The sequence below is a fragment of the Lactuca saligna genome, chromosome 1 (genome assembly GCF_052625555.1).
Source record: "Lactuca saligna cultivar CGN05327 chromosome 1, ASM5262555v1, whole genome shotgun sequence".
NCBI classification, from domain to species: Eukaryota; Viridiplantae; Streptophyta; class Magnoliopsida; order Asterales; family Asteraceae; genus Lactuca; species Lactuca saligna.
The window spans coordinates 7670292-7683187 of record NC_136417.1 but is presented as its reverse complement, the minus strand read 5'-3'; the positions used below and the strand labels follow the sequence as shown (position 1 = coordinate 7683187).

Here is a 12896-nt window from a genome sequence, read left to right as displayed (position 1 = left end):
ACAACTTTGTACCCAACTCCTCTTGTAGACTCCTCCAAAACCTCGACGTGAAACGACTATCACGATCTGACACAATCGTAAGAGGGACACCGTGAAGTCTTACAATTTCCTTCACGTAAGCATTTGCGAGCTTATCCATAGACCACTTCTCGTTGGCTGCTATGAAGTGTGCACTCTTGGTGAAACGATCCACGACTACCCAAATCATGTCGTGTCCGTTCTTTGTTTTGGGCAGTTTAGTCACAAAATCCATGGTGATGTCTTCCCATTTACCCATGGGTACAGGTAAAGATTCTAAACTCCCATATGGTTTCTGATGTTGTGCCTTGACCCTTGCACATGTTACGCACTCAGCCACATACTTCGCAACATCGAGCTTCATCGCCGGCCACCAGTAGTAGGGTTTTAGGTCCCTATACATTTTAGTGCTACCGGGATGAATCGAGTACATGGTCTTGTGTGCTTCTTCCATTAGAAGATCTCTTATTCCTCCCGTCTTAGGTACCCAAATTCGATCTTGGAATACCTTCAGTCCTCGACTGTTCATACCGAACACTAACGTTTTTCCCAAACGTTCTTCCTTTCGGTCATTTTTTTCTAAGGCTTCTTCTTGAGCTTTCCTGATACTTTCCACAATCGTTGAGACGACTTCAATTCTTAACATTCTTGGCCTCCTTCTTTCAAGATTGACTTTCCGACTGAGAGCATCAACAACAATATTTGCTTTACCTGGGTGGTAAAGTATCTCACAGTCGTAGTCCTTGAGAAGTTCTAGCCAGCGTCGTTGCCTCATGTTCAACTCCTTCTAATCAAAGAGATACTGGAGACTCTTATGATCAGTGAAGAGCTTGCACTTCGTGCCGTAGAGGTAATGCCTCCATATCTTTAAGGCAAATACTACCGCTGCCAACTCCAGATCATGAGTGGGGTAGTTCTTTTCGTGCTCTTTCAATTGTCGAGATGCGTATGCTATCACCTTTTCTCTTTGGGTCAGAACACAACCCAACCCGACTCCAGACGCATCACTATAAACTGCGAAATCTTCGACTCCATCGGGTAGACAAAGTATCGGTGCTTCACATAACTTCTTCTTTAGCTTCTCGAACGCCTCATCATGTTTCTCACTCCATGTATATGTAGCTCCTTTATGGGTCAAAGCTGTTAATGGAGCAGCTATCGAAGAAAAGCCTTGGATAAATCGTCGGTAATATCCGACTAATCCTAGAAAGCTTCGAATCTCCGTGGGACTCTTCGGACGTTCCCACTTCATTACAGCCTCGATCTTGGCGGGGTCAACCATTATTCCTTCTTGGTTAACAACATGACCCAAGAATTGGACTTCCCGTATCCAAAAGTCGCATTTGGAGAACTTTGCAAAAAGCTTCTCCTTCTTTAATACCTCCAACACTTCTCGTAGATGCTTGCCGTGCTCCTCCTGGCTTTTCGAGTAGATGAGAATGTCGTCGATGAACACTATCACGGATTTATCGAGGAATGGTTTACAAACCCTGTTCATCAAATCCATGAATGTTGCGGGAGCATTGGTTAGTCCGAATGACATAACCAAGAACTCGTAGTGTCCATATCTTGTTCTGAATGCAGTCTTCTCAATATCCTGCTCTCTCACCTTCAGCTGATGATATCCTGACCTAAGATCGATCTTTGAGAAGTAGCTTGAACCTTGCAGCTGATCGAATAGGTCATCAATCCTCGGTAATGGATACTTGTTCTTCACCGTTGCCTTATTCAACTCTCGGTAGTCTATGCACATCCTCATGCTTCCGTCCTTCTTCTTCACGAATAACACCGGAGCTCCCCAGGGTGATGAACTAGGTCGAATGAAACCGCTGTCCAACAGCTCCTGAAGTTGCGTCATGAGCTCCTTCATCTCCGTCGGTGCTAATCGGTAAGGTGCATTTGCTATCGGTGTTGTTCCTGGTAATAAGTCTATACGAAATTCTACTTGCCTATCAGGTGGTAATCCGGGAAGATCTTCGGGAAAGACTTCCGGATAATCGCACACAACCGGTATATTTTGCACCTCTTTCTTTTCTTTCTTAGCATCGATTACGAATGCCAAGTATGATGCACATCCTTTGGACAAACATTTCCTGGCTTTCATCAGGGAGATGATTCCAGAAGTTACTCTGCGTTTATCCCCGTACACCATAAATGATTCCTTTCCGGGTGGGTTTATCCTAAGCATCTTCTTTCGGCATAATATCTCGGCATCGTTGGCGCTAAGCCAATCCATACCCAAAACGATGTCGAAACCGTTTAACTCTATGGGTAATAGTTCCTCATGGAATTCGTTTCCGTTTAGGTCAATGACGATGTTCCTAATACGATTACTAACAGGTACGAATTTTCCACTGGCAACTTCTACAATCAGGTCATTATCTAGTTTTTCTACAGGTAATGCTAATTTTCCACCAAATTTATGCGACACAAAGGAGTAATTGGCTCCGGAATCAAATAGTATATTTGCAGGTAAACCATTTACAAGAAAGGTACCTGAAGCGACGTCTGCTGCCTCCTTCGCAGCCTCGAGCGTCATTTGAAAGGCTCTCGCCTTTGGCTTTGGTGGTATGTTGGGCCTTCCCGCATCTTTCTTCTTTGGGCAATCCTTAGCAATATGCCCTTCTTCACGACACTCGTAGCACACCTTCTTGTTGGTGGTGCACTCATTGGCATAGTGCCCTGTTTTCCCACACTTGTAGCAGGTTACTTCATCGCCACATTTTCCCGAGTGCTTCTTCTTGCACTTCTCGCACCATTTAAATTCGTTTCCTCCCCCGAATTTTTTTGAACCGAACTTGTTCTTCTTTTTGTTGGGTTTAGCAGACCCTTCAAATTTCCTCTTCTCGCCAACCTCGATTTTGCTGGCAGCTCTTCCCTTAATCATGTCCTCCACAGACTTGGCAGCCCAGATAGCTGCCTCCAAAGTAGGTGCCTGACGTACTGGCACTGCGTACTCCCATGGAAGTCCCTTGGTGTACTTATCAATTTTCGTCAGCTCATCCGGAACAAGACGCAAGGCAAACTCCATCTTTTCTGTGAAGTTGTTCGTATATTCATCGATTGACATGCTTCCCTTCTTCAGGGTTAGAAATTGGTTCTCTAACTCTAGCAGGTTTTGAGCCGAGCAGTATTTTCTTTTGAATTGCACAAGAAATTCTGCCCATGTCAGTTGCAGGGGCTTGTTGGGGCTTAAAGTATTCCCCAAGGTATTCCACCAACGTACAGCGCCTCCTCGAAACTGACGTACTGCAAATGTGGTTTGTAGCTTTCCTCTGCAACCGCACGTCATGAAAGCTAACTCCATCTCCGAGATCCAATCCATGACCCCGATTGGATCTTCCTTTCTCGTGAAAGTCGATGGCTTGCAAGTAAGAAAATCTTTGTACTTGCATCCATTCCTCTCGACTTCGTCACCTTGGTTGTTTTGTTGAACTAGTGGTGGGTTGGCTTAACCAACGGTTCCACTGTAGTCTCCTTCCTCAGTCTGCCCTTCGTTCAACTTGGGCTGTTCGATTTGAATAGTCGCTTCCTCTCGATTTTGCTGGAGCAAACGCCTGGTTTCCTCCATTTGACGATCCAACATTGCCTGGATCATCGCTTGCACTCCGGCCATCGTTATTGGTCCGGCAGCAACTATTACATCTACCCATGTTTTACCCAACACATTTTGTAGATATAAAATACATATACAGTTTAAATCTTTGAAAACATGTATAAAACGTTCATCCAGCATAGATAGCAAGTATTCAGATAATATGCACACATAGCACGTAATGTATATTAAATACTTCATATCTATGTGTAAGTTGAAGGTAACTATGCACTCACCTGATTAGGTGGTGACTCAACACTCGGACAGCGCTTCGATACTCTCAAAATGATATTCCTTCGATAAAACCTAGTATCGATACCACTAGGGTTTAGTTTAATGATAACCGCGACAGATTAATTAGTCTGAGTATTATTAAGCATTAATAATACTCGATATATCTCATAATAATAGCCCAAATAATTATTTTAAGGACCTAATAACATTCCTATAATTATTTGAAAGCTATATTAAAAATTGTGTAAGCGTAGCATACTTACAGCGAATTTTATCGAAAACCGGGACTTAATTGGAGCAGTGTTTCGAAACCGAAAAACTCCTTTTTCTCGGGACTCCGGAAGCCTCGGGGCTTCCTTAGGGTGCTAGGGGTTCACCTAGACTTTAGGGAGGGTTCAAAACCCTAGAGAGAGAAAGATTTTTAGAGAGAGAATGAGAAATGGTGTGAAAAATCCAGAGACCCTCGCCCCTTTTTATAGCCTGCGAGCTTCGGACTACGTGGGGCGTAATCCTCGGCTACGTGGCGCGTTCTCGCGGATGAGGATGCCAGCTCGCAGCCAGCTGTTTCGCACACTGGTCGGATGGGAAGCGAAGGTACGCGGGGCGTACCGGACCTCGTACGCGGGGCGTAATGCGAGTCGTCGTGGCGCGATCCGGAGCGAAGCCTTGGTCAGCAAGCAACGGTTCAGAAGCGGCCACGTCATCAGCTTCGCAACAGTTTTCGCATTTTCGAGTTCTAACTTCAAAAATTCGTAACTTTTGCATACGAGCTCCGTTTTTGACGTTCTTTATATCCACGCGAAGGTGGGAACATACTCTACAACTTTCGTTTAGACTTCGTTGGCTAATTTTGACTCGATTTTAAATTTTATATTATCAACGGGTCGGGATAGGATTGGTCTGTTAAATCCTCATAACTTCTTCATCCGATATCCGTTTTCGCCCATCTTTTTCTCGTTACGTTACTCTTAACGAGATCTTCGATTCTCGTTTAGGTCGTGTCGGCTAAAAACCGCTCGATCAAACATTTGAATTTCGGGTTGTACACTGCTAGTCCGAAACTTCGAAAAATCGTAACTTCTTCATACGAAGTCAGATTTGGGCGTTCTTTTTATCGATGTTCTTACTTTAACATATTCTACGACTTTTGTTTAGATTTCTAAGGCTAAAAAGTCTTCTATCGTAAATTCACTATTTTATGTCTTCCGGTGCCGTGCCGGTTTTGCCGTAAACTTCGGCGGGTCATAACTTCTTCGTTATAGCTCGGATTTTGGCATTCTTTATATGTACGGAAACCTTGAGACATATTCTACAACTTTATGTAGAGATATCGGGATTATCTCGCACTTTAATTTTGACGCTCATTTTTATTCTTTATTAATTATACATTTATAATTAAATAATAAACACATAAACACACATAACTCACATAATACTCAAATATTTCATATTTATTACTTCAAAAAGAGTTACAATAGTTGACCTAGACTATTACATTGACAAAATGCTTAGCCCTGAAAACCCGGGCGTTACGACAGGTGAATATTGAACTCATTAATTTTAGTGGTTATTCTTTGGGTTATCTACTGGATGACTGCTTTCATATGATGCGTTATGGATCTCTGGTGCTGATAACTGCAATGGAGGGCGGTGGTGGTTAATCCTATATCTCTTCTTCCCCAACTTTGAGGTATAACATTTTTTGGAGGCTTTCCTTTTTTTTCTAACCTGATAATCGACTGGTTTTAATAACAAGTGGAAAGGCAGAGTCTTCCACCTTCACCAATGGTTGCATGATATGATGCCGATTGTTTTGTTGGGTGTATTGAAAAGCCTTTCCATTTAGCGTTTTAGAGTTTGAATTTAAGGTATGAAAAGCTTATTTAGTTACAATTTATGAATGAATTTGATTTCCTTTCCATAGAATCCGTAATTTGATGAACTTGCATCTGAGTTTACATTATGTTCACTTTCTTGAAAAAGATGAAACTAAAAGTTCAAAAAAAAAAAAATTGAAATTGTTTCATATATTGCATCAAGATTTTTTTTTTCTAAAGGGCAAATTAGATAAAAAAAAAATTACCATTATATTTTGGGTAATTTTTCTGTTTGACCAAAGTTTCATACATTTTTAAAAACCCAGATTAAAGAAAGTGTGTTATTTAAGATTAGATATCAGGTTATAAGTTTGTAGTAGAGCACACACTTTCAATTCCATTTTCTGTAACAAATTGACTAATCAAAAGTCATCATTCAAAAGTGGGTAAGGATATGACATTTCTTCTCACGATGGGGAATTTTAGGTACCTTTCAACGTTATATTACCAATCATGAATCATACATACATACATCCAATATTTTTGATTTTTGATTTTTGATTTTTTAGGAAGAATCAACAGCTTTCTAAGTTCACAGATACAAAAACAACAAGGCCTATATTGGTTAATGAGCCCAAGAAGCTAATTGAAACAAACCCACATTTGAAAGACAAGTGTCAATTTCCTACTTTCAATTACTCAAGTCTATGTTTATTAGTCAATCAAAGGTAAATAAGGCATTCAAAGACATTATGAGATAAATAAGTGACTACCTTAATTGTGAACTATACCAATCTTTAATCAAACTAAGGCTTGGTAAAGATTATATCAAGTATTATGATTAGGAATGAATTTTTTTTCCCATTATAAAGAATATTATTGGTTTCCATAAAAAGGCAGTATTAGTATATCATTATCCGTTGCTATTGATTTGAAATGTTATCTAAATTCACTATCTGTTACTTATAAATATATTTTAAAACTTTTATCGTGTAATTACTGATATTATGATATATTTATGAAAATTTTACTGTTTATTCTTGAAATGTTATCTAAATTCGCCTTAGACATGATAATGTTAAAATTTTATTCACCATGAAGTAGAAAATGTAGGTTAAAACTCTTAACGGGTGATAGTTTTGTTTATTTAATGTAAATTTCATAAAGGAATTAATTAGGATTTTTTTTTTCTGTTTAAAGAAGCTTAACAAACAGTTAAGAAGTTTGATTTGGTGGACTTGTGGTCATTGGTGGGGATGACTTAAACACAAATGCAGAAAACTTTAGGCCTTTTCAATGTTCTGTTTCTTTTCAAAAGCTACCTGCAAGGTAATTAACTAATTTCACTACTTCAAATTATTTACATTACGAAACTTTTTAGTCAAAATTATCATGTTATCATATACAGATATGTTAACAAATGATTGGAAATTTGTTGGTATTATTATCAGTGTTATTAATGTTTTGAAGGGTTAACTAACTGTGTAACTAATTATATAATTATATATCCTTTTTCTTTTGGCCAAATATATTTTATTTATTTTGGTTTAAGCAGTAAGATTTTTTAATTAAAAAACAATCCAAAGACTATTTTTCTATGGGTTTCTTACAAGTCAAGGTTTTAATGGTTAAATCATAATTTTTTCTTCTTCTTCTTACAAGTGGTTTTATTAGAACTCATGTATGTAGAGGGTATAATTCGAAAAAGCAGGACTTGAAAAACCTTCAAACATAGCATTAGGAGATATCGTCGGACGGAACCTGCCAAACGACTATACGTCGGTAACATCCCTCACACAACAAACAATGATGAACTCTAGAAGGTTTTTGAAGAACATGGTGTCGTTGAGAAAGTTGAGGTATATCAATCTGGTCAATGGATGGTAGTCAGATTCTTTTCCAAGCTCGAAAATGTTTTTTTTTTTCCTTTAACGTATTTATTATTATATATAATCTTATGTGCACATTTTTTTGGGAAACGGCTACAACCAGCCCTTTTGATTAGTTACAGCCAGAGGCACAGACAACATCTTAATAGGATTGTTGAATTCAAATTCAATGAAATTGTAGGAACTTGCTTTTACTTCTTCATCACTTGTATTAGATAGGTTTGTGTGTTGTTTATTCAAGCACAAGTAATCTGTTATTTCTGCATTTAATTTTTAGTTAAACACAAGAGATAACAACCTACTTTCATAACTATGTCTATTTTCATTCTCATGTTATAACATTATACTTCAACATTGATTCCAATCCACATGCACCATTCTGACCCACACAACACCATTTCCGACCAGCGCAATGCGCTGGAACGCATATAATTTCAATTATATTTACAACCTAATTACTAAACCACTTCCTGCAATCAATGAATGTACCAAGCTACGGGTTGCTCCTAATGCTTTGCTTGCGGCCTGTGTTGTTGTGTTAAAACTTAAGTTGTGTTTGGCGCGTCACAGCTAGCTGAAAAACTAGCTTATTTTTCGAGCTTTTTTAAGTTGACATGTTTGGCAAACAAAAAAGTAGTTTATAAGCTAGTTTTTTAAAAAGCTACTTAGACTAGCTTTTTAGGAGTTTTTAAATTTTTTCCAAATATACCCCTTAATTAATTATAAAAATACATTTTTTTAAATGTCATTTTATATTTTTCAGCAAACTTTTCAACTAGTTTTACCAATCGTTATTTTTTTATTAGTTAGTTTTTCAGCTGTCGGCTAGTTTTTTATTTAACAACTCAGCTATCAGCTAGTTTTTCAACTAATAGCTAGTACGTCAAATATAACCTTAAACCGTATTGATGGGCCAAAGTTTTCTTATTTTATAAATGGGCCGTAAACCCTAGTGTTTGGTGTATTTCCTTGCTATATATAAATACAAACGTAACATTTGTCTTTATTCAATCAATATACAACGAAAAGATTAACCAACAATAATATAAAGAAGATAGCAACAAAATCATCATTTATTTATTTATTTTAAAGACTAAAAAGTGATTTTTTTTTTTTTTTCTGAATTACGAATAAAACTGTTAGAAGTATTTTTCAGATATGAATCATATAAAATCAACAACCATATGGAAGGAAATTGTAATTTACAGTTAAAACAATCCATATACAGTATACACAATGATTGATGTTCCATAAATGAGTTGGTGGCTAGAGAAAAACCAAAATGAATGGAGTTTTGTCATAAAGTGATCACATTTGAATATATGCGACAAAAATGATCATTCATTCGACAAATTAAACTTTACAATATGTTTCTTACCGAGATTGCTTTAGCAATGGATCGTTATTTCGTATTGGTAAAATGTTGTCATTTCGTAAAGAGATGAATTTCATGAAAAATTTGGTTCTATAAAGTCCAAAATAAATACCCATTTATGTTGCTTTTCAAAATATAATATTTTATGATAGTATTCATAGTCTACACAATTTGGTATTTCAATAATTAACCTAAAAAATATTCCTCTAGCCAATCATTAACAAACATATAAATTGTATGCATCCACTATACTTTGAGTTTAAAAATGAATTATTAGGTAAAATGTATAAAAATAAGATTCGTGTTTTCTAGTCATGTACTCTAAAAATTATTAGTTATAATCTAATATTTATGTAATCATATAATCATATTAGTTACCAAATTCATACGTTTAATTAAATCACATATAGCATATCAAATGATGGGTTTTTCTAAAAAAAATAATTCTATTTTAACTAGTAAAGGGTCTATGCGTTGCACGGGTGAGCTTTTTGTTGATATTTGATGGGTGATGTATAATGTGTTAATAAGAAATTTACTCGAAGTAAAATGCTATAGCTTGGTAGATTTTTACCTTGAGAAATACACCCAACCTAGGTATACAAATGTCATTTAAATATACAAATCAATATTCGTTGCTATAACAAATTAGAATTTGCAAAACTATACTTACTGTCCAAATAAGATGATAATTAAAAGTTGAATGTGGATATGATGACAATGTCATCTACTCTTCTTTCAAGGACTTTAATGTAGCGTCCAGTCTCGTGCTTAAGGGCCTTCTCGGTGGCTCCTCCTTTTTGTAATTAGACCTCCCATGTTCTCACGTGTGTGGAAATGACGTTATAAGAGTTGTTGTCCGTAAGTTTGGTTTGTGTTGCTTCAATTTCCCCCTCTATTCCTTTTCTTCACTTCCTACATGAATGAAAACAACTAACCATCATTGAAAACTTAAAACTCAAGGTTCTTAGCAAATGGTTAGTTAAAATCTAGGAGTCTGTGCATAAATATAGATACACATTGGTAAAAAGTAAAGTATTTTGTCCATATAGCAAATAAAGAGTAATTTCAACAAATGTTGAGGAAAACAGGAAATGATTGTTTATAAATGATGATGGTTTATGCATTTTGGATAAGCTCAACAAAGTACATGAAAAAAATACCCAAAGATACAATTCAATAAAAGAAAATTTAATTAATCATAAATTTTTAAAGTTATAAACTAAAATCTCTTTTATCAACTACCCAAAAAAAGAATTCATAATGTTACTCGGTGTGTCAGTCTCCAAATATCAACTTAACCATTTTGCCCTTGGTGCTAAATTGATGAGTTTGTCAGTAATATTATTAGTGATGTTGTTTTATCTGTTGCTTTCATTGGAGATACAAAGTTGTGAATAAGTTCATGTGGTGATTCATCCATGTGTCAAAATTCAAGAAACACACACAAACACCCAAAGTCAGATCAGTTCTTTAACATTAAATGAGAAATAAGATTGAATCTTTAAAGGGTGAAAGATCAAAGAATTACCTCCTTTCACCTCTATAAACAACAAATGCATTATCCCCTTTCTCCTTGTCATCATAATTTGCAGCCTTTCAAACCTACATATAAGCTTATCAACTGAATCTTTCAAAATTGTGTTTCTTCCTTACCCTGCTTCAACAACCGTTAACTTAAAAAAAGAAAAAGCCAAAAACAGACCAAAGGCAACATGACTGATAATATTATTTTTAAGGACCAGAAAAATATCTTTGTTTCGTGGTTAGTTTTCTAATAATGGTTGAGTTGATGCATAGATAAAGAAGTGAGTCCATACTACATTATCTCTGTACCATAATGATTGATATGTTTGTTGATCAATCGGTAAAAATAACTAAGGATCAATGCAGAGATAAGATAATCAACTCACCAGACTGTAAGCATGGGTAACCTTCCGAAATCTGCTAATAGTTCTTATCAAAAAAAAAATGTCAGCCTCAGGCCTCCCCTTTAAAGATCCTAACTTGTATTAATAACTCGTGAGCCTTAAGAATAAGATTAACACATCATTGTATAAAGAAGAAACAATCAAACGTAAGTTAAATGAGTACTTGCTTCGTTTTTGGTACGATGATAAAAAGCAACTTTAAAAGTTTTTAAGGCCTTGAAGTTCTAAGAGAGGTATATCTAATAGATTGAAGTCATAGGGGTAAATTTCGAAATACAATCTCATAGGAGGCAATAATGAGACACTAAAGGCTCTAAAATAAACTTTGTGGTTGCATACATGAAGATGCATTAAAATCGTTTAGGAATGTGAGTTAAGAGCTCTTTGAGACTCTTTTCAGATCCGGAAGTAAAGATATATGCCTGATTGCTACCATGACTAGAAATTAAAAAAAAAACATTATAACTTTTTTTTTTCAAAATCAACATAATATTTATCCCTCACGAAGAACCGGAATTGAAACAAGATCATCAAAAGACTATTCAATCAAAATTATCGAATGAAAATAAAAAAACAATAAGATGTAACCCACCTCGACATTATATCAAGCACCTGGTAGACCAGATTTAGTAGCGAGTTGCTGAGTTTTATTCAATCTTTTTGTAGTGATGATGTAGACATGCACAAATGAGACCCATATGAGTAGAACTAATCTTGCCGGTTCTTTGAAGCATTTCACCAAGCACCTAATGTGCATCTTCAAATCTGCCAAAAATGAACAAAAAACCAATCTAATAAGCCCCAAATTAGTTACTTTTTTCACAGAGAAGGTTTGTCCAAAATTATATATGAATTCATTATGTCAAAATAGAATCACTAACTTTAAGATGGAGTTGGTGAAGATGGACTTCAAAGAAGAAGTAAAAGAGGGAAAAAAGAGACGAACCTTAAATCGACATACCTGAACCCTGTCACTATGGTATGGAAGCGTAAGCGTAAGAAGGTATGAGGGAAGCAGATAAGCAAAAAGAGAAGGTGACTCTTTGTTTGATAGGTTCTTCTACACCGGTGTAGAGAAAACTAAGATAAGAGGTGAGAAACAGAAAAAAAGACAACACTTTTCATTATAGAAAGAAGATATAGTATTAGGAAGAAAAGCCATAATTGATTTTTGGGACGGTGAGTGGACACGATTCAAACCATAAAGCAGACACGTCTAAGGAAGAGAGACCGATCTTAAATGTTTTCCTTGCACCCACCGATCAAAAATAAATAAATAAACTAAAATCTGATATTGGTCCAATCAAAAGAAGTCACTGTGCATGAAGGAACTTGAGATTAATATGTATATAAACTACTCTTGAAAGCTTATATATATATATATATATATATATATATATATATATATATATATATATATATATATATATATATATATATTAAAGTTCTCAAATGGAATAGTAAACTTATCTTTTTTTGGCAGAATTAGTCCCTGCACTTTCCTCCTCATTCTTTACCTATTTTGATACTTTTGGTCCTTACAATCAATATTAATACACTTTTTAGGAACCTTTTAATATTTAAAGTTTGGCCACAAAACTTTAATGGTTTGACAACTTTGATCCATTTTCTAAAAAATTGCTAATTCCTACCCTTTTAATTTTTTAGTTTTTTTGACACTTCTGATCCTTGCAGTCAAAACTTTTACATTTTTTCATAAAACATAAAAAAAACAGACCGGGGCAAAGCCCGGGCTTTTCATCCTTGCACTTTCTACATTTGTCATATTTATTGATTCGGAAACAATATTGAAAGCTTCTGACCCCCGCGTAGCGGGGGTAACCTTTTTAGTTACTATTGTAATTATAAAACATTTTTTCCAAATACAAAAGAATAAGAATCAAGTGTGACAACAAGGATTTTGGAGTTGCTGAAGTCATTAAGATGATTTTTGAAGACATATTTTACCAAAAAAAGTTACTAAAACTCCGTTATAAAAAAAGGAAGAATTTCATATATGCTCCTTGTTAGGTGCAT

At 35.7% G+C, this 12896-nt stretch overlaps 1 long non-coding RNA gene across 2 annotated transcripts; it reads right to left on the bottom strand.

Annotated features, from left to right (window-relative positions):
- Window positions 1-9402: 9402 nt before the first annotated feature.
- LOC145042672 (uncharacterized) lies at window positions 9403-12138 on the bottom strand. Of its 2 annotated transcripts, none has more exons than XR_013680737.1 (3): window positions 11821-12138; window positions 10460-11624; window positions 9403-9843 (listed from the first exon to the last, which is right to left on the bottom strand). It is a non-coding gene; the product is annotated as an uncharacterized LOC145042672 (long non-coding RNA). The 2 variants fall into 2 exon arrangements; XR_013680723.1 differs by having other exon boundaries at window positions 9406-9843; window positions 11806-12137.
- Window positions 12139-12896: the final 758 nt, after the last annotated feature.